This window comes from Tamandua tetradactyla, chromosome 8 (assembly GCF_023851605.1).
Source record: "Tamandua tetradactyla isolate mTamTet1 chromosome 8, mTamTet1.pri, whole genome shotgun sequence".
In the NCBI taxonomy this organism is placed as follows: domain Eukaryota; kingdom Metazoa; phylum Chordata; class Mammalia; order Pilosa; family Myrmecophagidae; genus Tamandua; species Tamandua tetradactyla.
The window spans coordinates 17073949-17079340 of NC_135334.1; the positions used below are offsets into that span (position 1 = coordinate 17073949).

General features: G+C 49.5%; 1 pseudogene; it reads left to right on the forward strand.

The window, feature by feature from the left end:
- Nucleotides 1-3764: 3764 nt before the first annotated feature.
- Nucleotides 3765-4499, forward strand: LOC143643271 (large ribosomal subunit protein bL9m pseudogene; annotated as a pseudogene).
- Nucleotides 4500-5392: the final 893 nt, after the last annotated feature.

The following is a 5392-nucleotide window of genomic DNA, read 5'->3' on the forward strand; positions in this document are numbered from 1 at the left end:
GATTACCCAGGTTAATTCCCTGCGAGCTCGCCCCAAACCCACCCAGTGTACCGGTCGTGAGGCCCGGCTGAAGCTATCAGCGGCAAGTGGCGCCCGAACAGGGACCTTCCGTCCCCGACTGGACACTGGAGACACTAGGACCTCTCTTCTGAACCAAGGTAAGCCTACTAGACTCTCCTGCTTAAATAAACGCAGTCCTAGTCTTTACAAGCAGTGAGTAGTCCCCTCCAAATTTTATCATGGGTCACACCCTCTCTAAGAGTCAAGTCCCTCAGGTTCGCGCCCTAGCCGCCCTGTTGGATACTCATAAATGTAATGTTTCTGCCCGGCAGCTTCAAGTATATTGGGACCTTCTGCTGCCCTTTAACCCCTGGCTGCTGACGAGTCCCTTATGGACTCCCGCCACTTATGACCAACTTATTGCCAGAGTAACAAACAAAATGGAGCATGAGGGCAAGCGTTTCCCTCCGGGGCTTCTCCCCACCCTCATCACCATCCGTTCCTGCCTTCAAGGCTCATTGCCTCCCACAGACGGCTGATCCAAGCCTGTAAATGCAGCCGCTGCGGAAGCCTCTCCCTTAAGTTAACAGCAGCCCCATCTAAGAGCGACTCGAGAGGCACCCGCCCTTACAGGATTATGGCGGAGAGGCTAATGGCGGAAAGACCAACTCCACCCTTCCGCCTTCTTCCCCACTACCCAGACCGGAAAAGAGTCACAACCTTTACCCCGCCCTCCCTAAGGGCGTGGAGGCAAAATATCCTAAACCCTCCCCCATTCCTTCCGCCCTCCTCCCGCCGCCTGTCCTCCTCCCTTTAATAATGGCTCTGACCTTTACATGAAAGATTCCTCCAATTACGGTACCTCAAGCAATACTAACCGCCCGGGCATCTTTCTAAGATCCGCCTGGTGGCCCGTCCCTCCTAACGCTACCTCCCCTAATGTCACACCTTCCTCTCCCCCCGGATCCCCGTGTAGTTCCCCTCACCTAGCTAAAGTCAGAAAACCCAAGTCGCTTCCTCTAAAACTTCACTGGCATAAATGCCATCGTCCTAAGCCGCTCCGAGTTACACCTTATTATGCGCTTATTTCCCGTCTGACGCCTCTCATTCTTCTCCTCGCCCCACAGCTGACGTTTATTTCGGAACCCCTCTATTCTCCTCCTACCTCGCTTGCAGCAAACATGCATGTCTAAATCTCCGCCCTCTAGTCTGTCTTCAAGACTGCAGTCTCTGTAATGAAACTTCCAAGTACTCTTTCAGCCATCGACCAGAGCCCAAAATTGAGCAATGCATCAATATAACTACCTACCTTTTTCTCAAACCCCCATATTTCTTCCCTATGCATTTATTGTGCTTCAGCCTAGGTTACTGTGGATTCCAGTCAACGCCACCACCTGGGTGGCCCCCCAACTTCCTTACACCCCTTATACGCTAGGGACAGAAACCCACCACCGATCCAGACGCGACTTCGGCATTTCTGCTGCTATTGCCGCCACCATCGTCGCTGCAGTCGCCGCCAGTACAGTAGCAGCCATCGCTCTCACTCAAACCTCCACCACAGCTCAAGTCCTTCTCAACGTATCCCAAACGACAGCCAAAGTAGCCGGCGCCCAAGAAAACATCATTCATCTTCTGCATGCAGCTGTCTTCAATCTGCAGCAGCAAATAGACGTAACTCCTGTTCCTGTCAATCACTCCCAACCCCGCCTTAACCTGCGTGAGTGGATTTTCACTGCCTTTAATGACTCCTATTGAAATCATACACACCAGCTTCAAGCTCACATTCTAAATCTCCAAAGCACGGTGGTCCCTAAACTCTCTGCCTCTCTTTTAAACGACCTTCTATCCAAGTTTACTTCTTTCTTCAAACCTTCCAATCTCATTTCCTACGATATAGTGCTTCTAGCTATCATCCTCCTTTTCATCATACTCAAATGTCTATGTCAGCATCTCTCTAAACAACATCAACAAACTCAACTTCTCGCCTTGGCTGCTCTAAAACTCCAAAATCCCTTTGCCGATGCAGACAACCGTAGGCAGGCGCAGGTTTGGCTGGCCAGTGTGGCTCACCCCCAGGACTGACCACCCTGGGGTCTTGGTGCTGCTCCCGGGACTGGTCCTCTTGTGGAGCCTGCATCATGCTGTTGTAGCTCTGGCCATGCTTACCGTGTGTCTCCGCCACTTCTGTGTCCTCTCCATTCCCCCACGGGGGCTGCACGTTACCAGAGTACGTGCATCTGGGGCCGCCGTACGGCTACCAGATGGGCACCGCTGGGTGCGACACAAAGTAGTCGCAGAAGAGGGCCAATCTATCAGGCCTCCTCTGGCTCTTCTGGGGCACATGAGATTTGCATAAGGGTCGGCTCAGCACACACCCTTCCCCTGAAATTCTGAGCCTCAAGTGCAAGGGGAATCTCATCCCTACCCCTCCCAGCAAAGGTTCACGCCCGCCACTTGTCACACAAGTGTGCTCTTTTAAAAGAAAAAGGAGAGGAATTGTGGCATATTTCTCAGGGACTGGAGCCTAGCCATGCTTAAAATTTTTTAATCCTTCTCTCCCTCTCTACATTCACTCTCTGCCCTCCGTACCTGTAACCCCCCTCTCTGTTCCCCCCTTCCCCCTCTTGTTGTAGACCGCCCATTTCCGTAGCTCACCACAAACCCACAACCCTTCCTGTTTTTCTCCTCCCTTCTCTACCCCTAATTCTAGCTCTACACCTGCCTGAAGCTTAGCAACTGCCTCCTAGCTTGTGTGATTGGCTGTCACCTCCTGACGTGTGAGCCCAAAACTCCACCCCTTCCCCGAATGTACTTAAGCCCTGCGCTTTCCGAACTCTGGGTCGTCCGAGCCCCGGGGTCTTCGGACCCCAGACGTCTCACTCCTTGGGTTCCCGGGTGGCCCATCCCGGTGTGTATCAATAAAAGCGTTAACCCGAATCTGGCCTCAGTGAAGACTTTTCTCGCGACCGTCGGCTGGGGAAAGCGCCGGCTCCAGCTTACCCAGGTTAATTCCCTGCGAGCTCGCCCCAAACCCACCCAGTGTACTGGTCGCGAGGCCCGGCTGAAGCTATCAGCAGCACTCATGTATAGCTAGGCTGGCAGGCAATGGATCCTAAAGACCTCTTCTGGTACTCTGACCTGAGCAATCTAAAGAGGTAAGTCAAAGTGGTTAGGGTGCCTATGAAATTCAGTACACATATACAGTACCATGCCCAAGTTTGGGGCCCTTTTTCTTGTTACACCAAATATATATTTATTCTTAAAACTCAACTCACATTTCACTTCCTCCAAGAAGTGTACTGTAATGTTCCCTAAATATACTTCTATTATGGCCCTTTGCACATCATATTGCAACCACCAGTTACCTTTCTGTCTTCTTTTGGAGGGCAGTACTCCCTTCCATTTTTGTTTGCCCAACACCTAGCACAATTCCTGATACATAGTAGGAAGTCAACAAATGTTTTTTTAATGGTAATTTACTGTCTGAAAAAGTCTAGGAAAATATGTAAAAGTTTACTGAAACAGTCATGGGTACTACTTGGGAATTGATGCAATGATAGATAGAAGAGGGCATTGTGCCTGTCTTACCAACTTACCAATTCATCAACTGGAGGTAAGTATGGCCCTCCACCCCCAAATTCAGGTTCACTCTGAACCTCAGAACATTATCTTATTTGGAAATAGGGTCTTTGCTCTTATAATTAGTTAAATTTGGGGTTGGTCCTGAAACCAGCAAATGATGTCCTTATAAGAAGGCCATGTGGATGACAGCTGCTCACCTGGTTAGAACTCTGCAGCGGGTGGGCCCTGAGCTGCTGATGAGAGGAGGAGTTGGGGAACTACTCCTGCCACCACGTGGAGGCGGCACCCCTGGTCCGGAGTACAACTTCAGCCTCTCTCACAATCTGGGCATGGTCATCACAGAGCCCTGGAGGAAGGTGCCTCTGGCCAGGAGAGTCTGGAAGCCATGCCTACACCAGAGACATCACATTTACAAGCAGATGGAGGACATGAAACGTTGGCCCAAAGACAACCTGGAGCTCTTTCCCACGCAGTCTGTGGATGAACTTGGAGTCCCCACTGACTTGGTCTCGATGAAGAAATTGGTGGGCCGTAATCAACTCCTTCCTCAAGGACTGGCTGCAGATGCATCCCCAGAAAATAAGAAGCTGTTTGAAGAGGAGAAATTGCTGAGACAAGAAGGAAAATTAGAGAAGATCCAGAAGAGGGCAGGTGAGGCAAGAGTGAAATTTTTGAGAAACTATCACCTGGAGGTGGGAAGGAAGAACAACGTCAAATGGGAACTAAATCCTGAAATAGTTGTCTACTACTTCCTGAAGAATCTTGGTGTTGTGGTAGCCTCACATGCATCAAAGTTCCCAGAAGAGTCCATCACACAGTGGGGCAAGTACTGGTGTGAGGTGACAGTAGATGGACCTGACACTGTGCGGATGCCTATGTCTGTAATGAATTTTGAGAGGCCCAAGACCAAAAGATAGAAGTATTGATTAACTCAGCAAGCTACCAAGAGAATGGCTCCAACCAGCTCTCAGAAGCTTTGACCCTTCCCTCCCTCCAAGGCAACCAGATGCAAAGCAGAATCAGAGAAGCAGTGGAGCAAAGATGGGCCAGCACCTGATCTAACTCCCAACTCTGACTGGGCATTCCATAAGAGAACATACAGGGACATCAGACTGCACTTTACATACATTTTCACTTCTCCATGATGGCCAACTCAGTCTTGAACTGTCATCACATCCCCCCTTACTGGGGCAGTCCTGCTGAAGAAGTATCAGGCTGTAAATTTGAAAAGCTAAATATTAATGGACTGAAACAGTTCAGATCCCGTCTAACCTCTTCCTCCTCCCTCCGAACTAACTGAAACAATCAGAAAGAACTAGCTATTGTTTTTAGTACTTAGTACCTCACTCATTCTCATCACCCAAAAGAACAATTGTATCACTAACAAATAAAAAGGTGTGTCCTTTGAATTGAAAAAAAAAAAGGCATGTGAAGACACAAAGAGATTCAGAGAGGACAGTGCCATGTGAAGATTGAGACAGTGACCAGCATAGTGCATCTACAAGCCAAGGACTGCCGGCAACCACCAGAAGCTGGGAGAGAGGCATGGAGCTGATTCTCCTTCAGTGCCTCCAGAAGGAACCAACCATTGTTGGCACCTTGCTTTTGGACTTCTAGCCTCCAGGACTGTGAGAGAATAAATTTCTGTTGTTTTAAGCCACACAGTGTGCAGCAATTTGTTACACCATCCCTAGGAAATTAACATACCAATTTAACGAAGGTATTATTTTGTGCACTGGACCAGGAAACACTTCCTTTGATCAGATACCACATACCACAAGCCCCCCAAGAGAGATATCAAAAGGAAGAA